The sequence below is a fragment of the Elephantulus edwardii genome, unplaced genomic scaffold, assembly GCF_000299155.1.
Source record: "Elephantulus edwardii isolate Elephantulus edwardi_28Jun2011 unplaced genomic scaffold, EleEdw1.0 scaffold00194, whole genome shotgun sequence".
Classification (NCBI taxonomy): Eukaryota; Metazoa; Chordata; class Mammalia; order Macroscelidea; family Macroscelididae; genus Elephantulus; species Elephantulus edwardii.
In genome coordinates, this window is record NW_006399944.1 from 645,334 (window position 1) to 653,554 (window position 8,221).

Genomic DNA, 8,221 nt, shown 5'->3' on the forward strand with positions numbered 1-8,221 from the left:
ACTAAATGCACCAATTAAGAGAAAAAGAGTAGCAGAATGGATAAAAACCAAAGCCCATCAATATAGTGCCTACAAGAGCATATTTAAAGAAAGAAAGGAAGACAGATGCAAAATCAAGGTTGAAAAAAAAATATAAGCAAATGGTAACCTTAAAAAAAAGCAGGATTCGCAATCCTAATCTCTGATAAAATAGATTTCAGAATGAAAAGCACCATCAAATATAAGGAAGGATATTACATACTGATTAAAGGCACCATATATCAAGAAGACATAATTTTGGTAAACATTTATGCACCAAATGACCTGCAAATTACATAAATCAACTGTCAAAATAATTGAAAGGAAAAGAGAGTATCACAAAAATATTTCAATACACCACTATAACCAAAGTTTAGGTTAACCAAAAGAAACTCAACAAAGATGTAGAATATTTAAACTATACAATCAACCAACTCGATCTTGTGACACCCAACTAAATCTCAATCCACTTTCTTCTAAAGTACACACGGTACACTCTCCAGAATGATCATATATTAGGACACAAAGCAAGCCTCAACAAATTAAAAAAAAAAACAACCCAAAAAAAACATTGAAAAAGTACTAAGTATCTTTTCAGAACACAATTCTATAAAACTAGAAATTAACCCCAGGAGGTAAAGCTTTCAAAGCCACTCATGTGGAAGTTAAAAAACTCTCTGCTGGTACATTATTGGGTTATAAAAGAAATAAAGAATACAAGTTAAAAGTTCCTTGAAACAAATGAAAATGAAAATACAACTTACCAAAACCTCTGGGACACAACTAAGTCAGTCTCCAGGGGGCAGTTCATAGCAATAGGCACACACATTAAGAAAAGGAAGAAAGAAGAAAAATCTAATTCAACACCTTCATCAAACAGAAAAACAAAAACAACAACAACAAAAAAAAAACCCCAACAATCTAATTCTATAGCCTCTAGAAGAAAAGAAATTATCAAGAGCTGAAATAAATGAGACAGAAAACAGAAAAACAATTGAGACTATCAGTAAAACCAGAAGCTTGTTTTTCGAAAGAGTCAATAAAATTGATAAACCACCGGCAAACTTACCAAAAAAAGAGAAGACACAAGTAACTTGATTAAGAAATTATAGAAGTTACATCACAACAGAACCAGATGAAATTCAATCAATAATATCAGAATAGTATGAAAACTTACACTCTGATATATTAAAAAAACCTAGAGGAAATGGAGAAATTCCTTGAAACTCAAGCTCTACCCAGATTGACAAGGGCATATACAGAACACTTGAACAGGCTCATCACAAAAGAAGAAATTGAAAAGGTCATAAAAAGACTTCCATTAAGAAAAGTTCTGGGCAAGATAGATGTCTTCACAGCTGAATTCTAGCAAACATTCAGAAATATCTATCACTAATTCTACTTAAGTTATTTTAAAAAAATGAAAAAGAAGGAAAACTCTCAAGAGTCATTCTATGAAGCAAGAATAACTCTAATACCCAAACCAGGCAAAGATATTACAAAAAAAGAAAACTACAGACCATTATCTATCATGAACATACACTCAAAAATCCTTAAACTCCTAGCCAATAGAATCCAAAAGGACATTAAAAAAAAATTCATCTTGACCAATTTGGATTCATAACAGGTATGCAAGGATGGTTCAATGTAAGAATAACAATGAAATTCACCACATTAATAAGGTAAATAATCAGAACCATATGATGTTAACACTTCTGGTAGTTCTCGATGTGCTATTCCGGTTGTTTTTGGGTAATTTTCAGCAAAATCTTGCTTGCATATGATATTAATGATATTGTTCAATAATTTCCCCACTCTGTGGTATCACCTTTCTTTGGAATGGTAACAAATATAGATCTCTTCCAGTCATTTGGCCAAGTGGTTGTTCTCCAGATTTCTTGGCAAATGGGGAGCACCTCTAGGGCAGCATCTGTTAGTTGAAATATGTCAATTGGTATACCATCAATTCCTGGGGCCTTATTCTTGGCCAATTCTTTCAAAGCAGTCTGAACTTATTTCTTCATCACCATAGGCTCTTGCTCAAATGTTGTTTCATTATTCTGTGTCTGCCAGTTCCTTTTGGTATAATGACTCTGTTTACTCTTTCTATCTTCTTTTAATACTTGCAGGATCACTCAACATTCTGCCCAAAGCATCCGTAAGTATTGCAACTGGAAGCTTGAATTTCCTCTTCAGTTCCTTGAGTGTAAGAAATGCTGAACAAGTTCAACCTCTTTGATTTTCTGACTCCAGCTCTTTTCACATTTCATTATAACACTTTGTCTTGTCACACAGCCTTTTGAAATCTCCTGTTCAGCTCCTTAATATCTTGATTTCTTCCTTCTGCTTTGGCTTCTTGGTGCTCCAGTGTAATATTCGGAGTCTCTTCTGACATCTGTTTTGGTCTTTTCTTCCTCCTCCATCTTTGCAATGACCTTTTGCACTCTTCCTGAATGATATTCTTGATATCATCTCATAACTCATCTGGTCTTCGCTCATTAGTGTTCAAGGCCTCAAACCTGTTCTTGAGATGGTTCTGAAATTCAGGTGGGATAGACTCAAGATCATGTTTTGGTTCCTCTGGGCTTGAATTCACTTTCCTTAGCTTCAGCTTAAACTTGTATATGAGTGGTTGGTGATCTATTCCACATCAGCACCAGGTCTAGTTTTCACAGCTGATATTGAGCTTCTCCAGCGGTTCTTTCCACAGATGTAATCAATCTGATTCCTATGCATACCGTCAGGTGAAATCCATGTGTATAGCTTGTGTTTATGTTTCTTGTAAAATATATTAACAATGAATAAATTGTTAATTGTGCAAAATTCTATCATTCTCGCTCCTGTTTATTTTCTGTCACCAAGTCCATGCTTTCCAACTACTGATCCTTCTTCTCTGTTACCAACTTTTGCATTCCAGTCACGCATCACTATTAATGTATCTTGATTGCATGTTCAATTAATCTCTGACTGCTAGGGATATTGTAGCTCATGTTAGATGGATTTTGGCTGAATGCAAGGAGTACCAGAAGAAGGTCTATCTTTGTGTCATTGATTACACAAAGGCATTTGACTGTATGGATCATACCAAACTGTGGCTGACTCTTAGAAGAATGGAAGTCCCAGAATACTTGATTGTGCTAATGCAAAACCTATACTTGGATCAGAAGGCGGTTGTCAGAACGGAGCCAGGGAACACTGCATGGTTCAAAATTGGGTAGGGTGTATGCCAGGGCTGTATCCTTTCTCCATACCTTTTCAATCTTTATGCAGAACAGGTTTTCTGGGAGGTTGGGCTCTATGCAGAGAAATGTGGCATCAGGACTGGAGGAAGAATCATCAATAATCTGTTATGCAGATGACACAACCTTGCTTGCTGAAACTGAGGAGGACCTGAAAAACTTGTTGTGGAAGGTCAGGGACTGTAATCTTGAGTATGCATTGAGACTCAGTCTCAAGAAACAAAGAGTCTCACCACTGGGCCGATTGGCAATATTATAATGGATGGTGAAGATATTGAGATTGTTCACAGTTTTGGTTTGCTTGCCTCCAAAGTCAACACTGTTGGCACTAGCATCCAGGAAATTAAAAGATGTATTGTGATGGGAAATCTGTGGTTAGAGACTTCTCTAAAATGCTGAAGTGCAAGGATGTCAGTCTGGAGACTAAGGTGCCCCTGATACATGCCATGGTCTTTGCGATCACTTGATATGCATCAGAAAGTTGGACAATGACTAGGCATGACGGAAGGAGAATTGATGCCTTGGAGCAGTAGTGTTGGAGAAAAGTATTGAGTATATCATGGACTTCTAGGAAAATAAACAGGTTTCTCCTGGAGAGGGTGAAGCCAGGCTGCTCCTTGGAGAAAGATTCTGAAGCTTCGTCTGACATACTTTGGACATGTTGCAAGGAGGGACCACTCCTTGGAGAGGGACGACATGCTTGGGAGGATGGAGGGACAGCACAGTAGAGAAAGATCCACGATGAGATGAATTGATTCAGTGACTGGGGTAGTGGGGGCAGGTGTGTCGGAGATGGTGAGATTGGCACAGGATATGGCAGAGTTTAGGGCTGTTGTAGATAGGGTTGCTATGAGTCACAGGTGACTCGATGACACACAACTACAACAACAGCAACGTGATCTTAGCAATTTTTGCAGGAAAGGCATTTGACAAAATTCAACATCTCTTCTTCAGTAAAATTGGAATGGAAGGGAATTTCCTCAAAGTAGTGAAAAATATATGCAAAATCAAGAGCCAATATCATTCTCAATGGAGAATGCCTAAAAGCATTTTTATTTGGAACAGGAATCAGACAAGGTTGCCCACTGTAACCACTTCTATTCAATATTGTACTGGAAGTGCTTGGTAGGGCAAAATGACAAAAGTAGGAAATTAAAAGGCATCCAGATTGGCAAAGATATGGTTAAATTTTTGCTATATTCAGATGATATGATAGTGTACACAGAAAACCCCAAAAACTCAACAACAATAACAACAACAAAACAATAAAAAACTGTTAGAGCTAGTAGACCACTTTAATAGAATAACAGAATATAAGATCAATATAAAAAAAGTCAGTAGGATTCTTCTACAGTACCAAAAAGAAGTCAGAGAAGGTACTCAAGAAAGCAGTATCAGTTATAATAGCCAACCACAAACTGAGATATTTGGGAGTGAACCTAACTAGAGATACAAAGCCCTGTACAAAGTAAACTACAGAACATTTCGGCAAGACACAATAAAAAATCTAAAGAAATGGGAAAATGTGCCCCGTTCATGGATAGGAAGACTCGATATTGTGAAAATGACAATCCTACCAAAATCAATCTACATGTTAAATGCAATCTCAATCCAAATTCATTTTTCATGGAGGTCAAAAGGGAAACTGTCAAGTTTATTTGGAGAGACAGGAGACCATGGATAAGCAAAGGCATAGCACTCCCTGACCTAAAAACCTATACTACACAGTGGTAGTAAACAAAACAGCATAGTACTGGTACAATAACAGGCACATAGAGCAAAGGAACAGAATTGAAATCCCAGAAATAGATCCAGCTATCTATGCTCAACTGATATTTGACAAGAAAGAAAATCCATCAAATGGGGAAATGAGAACCTCTTCAACAAATGGTGCTGGTAAAACTGGATTGCTCCCTGCAGAAAGCTGAAACATGATCCACGTCTCACACCATACACAAAAAATCAGCTCAACATGGATCAGAGACCTGGGAGTAAAGCTCAAAACAATAAAGTTCAGAAGAGAAAACTGGGATCAAGCTTAGAAGGTATAAAGATAAATCCAAGGTATCAAGAGACTGCCAAATACAGCCAGAAATGCATAGTCTGAAGAGGATAAAATTGCTGAATGGGACCCTCTAAAGATTAAATCTCTGTGTGCATCAAAACCTTTTTCCAACAGGGTGAAAATAAAACCTACTGACTTGGAACAAACATTTGGCAATACCATCTCAGACAAGAGTCTCATAATGAAAGTTTATAGAATACTCTCAGGCCTTGACAAGGAAAAGGTTGAAAATCCAATTACAAAACGGGCTGAAGAAATGGAAAGAATTTTCACAGAGAAAGATATTCAAACAACCAATAGACATGTGAAGAAATGCTCAAAATCACCGACAATAAGAGAGATAAATAAAAACCACAATGAGATACCATTTCACTCTAGTAACAGTGACAAAGCTTAAAGAACAGCAAGTAATAAATGTTGGATAGCATGTGATGAGATAGAACCTCTTAAACATTGTTGATGAGATTGCAAAATGATACAATCACCCTGGAAGGCAGTTTGGAGCTTCTTCAAAAGCTGAACATAGAAATGCCATATGACCCAGATATGCCATTGGGAATCCCAGAACACTTGATCGTGCTAATGAGAAACCTATACTTGGGCCAAGAGGCAGTCATCAGAACAGAGCAGGGAAACAATGCATGGTTCTAAATTGGGAAGAGTGTATGCCAGGGATGCATCCTATCTCCATACCTTTTCAACCTGTATAAAGAACAGATTATCCGAGAGGCCGGGCTCTATGAGGAAATGTGGTGTCAGGATTGGTAGAAGATCTATCAACAATCTGAGTTATGCAGATGACATAACTCTGCTTACTGAAACTGAGAAGGACTTGAAGCACTTGCTGCAGAGGGTCAAGGACTGCAGCCTTCAATATGGCTCAATAAGGCTCAATATGAAGAAGACAAAGATTCTCAACATTGGACCAATTGACAGCATCAGGATGGATGGTAAAGAGATTGAGATTGTTAATAACTTTAGTCTGCTTGGCTCCACAGTCAACACTCTTGACACCAGCATCCAGGAAATTCAAAGACATACTGCGATAGGCAAGTCGACTGTTAGGGACCTCTCCAAAATACTTAAGAGCAATGGTGTCACTCTGGAGACTAAGGTGAGTCTGATACAGGCCATGTCTTTGCAATCACTTGTTAAGCATCAGAGAGTTGGACAATGGCTAAGGAGGATAGAAGGATAACTGAGGCCTTTGAGCTGTGGTGCTGGAGAAGAGTATTGAATGTACCATGGAATGCCAAGAAAACAAACAGATTCATCCTGGGAGGGTTAAACCGGGCAGTTCCTTGGAGGCAAGGATTCTGAGGCTCCGTCTAACATACTTAGGACATGTTGTAAGGAGGGACCAGTCCTTGGAAAGTGACATCATGCTTGGTAGGGTGGAGGGACAGCACAGGAAGGGAAGACCCTCTATGAGGTGGGTTGATTTAGAGACTTGGGTAAGTGGGATTGGTGTGTCAGAGGCAGTGCGATTGGCACAGGATAGGGCAGGGTTTAGGGTTGTTGTACATAGGGTTGCTATGAGTTGCAAGCCACTCAATGGCACATAATAACAACAACAGCAACAACAACAACAACATTCCATTGCTTGGAATATACCCCAAGAAAATGAGAACTGAGACACAAATGGAGACTTGTACACCAATGTTCATAGCAGCGCTATTCACCATCACAAGACCATGAAAACAGCTCAGATGTTCAACCACAAATGAATGGATTTAGAAGTTGTGGTACATTTATACAATGGAATACTATGCATCATACAGGAGCATTGATTTTGTAAATTACTACCTAACTTGGGAGGGACTGGAGAGCATTATGCTGAGTGAACTGACTCAGTCCCACAAGGACAAATAGTGCATAAAGCCCTTATTATAGTATGAGTATGATGGTCCAAGGGGGTGGGTGGGTGGAAGCAGAGCAGTGAGGATGGAGAGGTATTAATCATAGGGTTGTACAATTCGATGGGAGGGTGAAGGAAATGAGAAGGATCTTGCGTGAAAAACAATGTATTCAAACTTGGTAAATAAATCAGTATAACAGAAAAACAAAACCAAATGAACAAAAATAATTATTATTTTAAATAAATATTCATTTTTCATAAATGTAAGAAAATAAAAATTGTTCACTATGCCATTGGAAAAATAGAAAGAATTGTCTATTTATTTGGGTTTTCTGATCTATCATTCATTTGTCCATTTGTTGTATTGTGGTGTGTTGTGTGTTGGAGTGATGCTGGAAACTATGGCACTGGTATTTCAAGTATCAGTAGAAAGGACTAGTCTCTGTGCATCTTCCAGACTAAGATGGGTTAAATAGCAGGACAATGCATCCACATTTAAAATAATAGAATTTTTGCTGTCTGAAATTGATCAAACATGAGAGATATATAATTACTAGTAATTGGAATGCAAAAATTGCAGGAGGGGGAGATAAATTAGTGGTTACAAGGCCTTGGAGACAGAAAAAATGCAGGAGATTGCACGACACAGTTTTATAATAGCAATGATTTATTCATTGGCAATATCTTTTAAAAACAAACACAGTGACTACACACATAGACATTCAGATCAAATACAAAGGGATCAAATTGACTTCATCTGTGGAGGTGGCCAGAAAGCTCAGTATCACCAGTCAGATCAATTTCAGGGGCCAATTGGGGAACAGATCATCATTTACTCATATGCAAGTTCAAGATGAATTTTAAAAAAAATAAAACAAATCCAGAAGCATTGAAATATGCCCTGGAGTATATAACACATGGATTTAGAGACCATCCTACTAATAGAGATGAAAGAAATTAGATATTTTTTTTTCTATAATTATACTTTATTAATTTTCATAAACATTTACAGAGATTTTGGGCTTCCACTCATTCATTGTT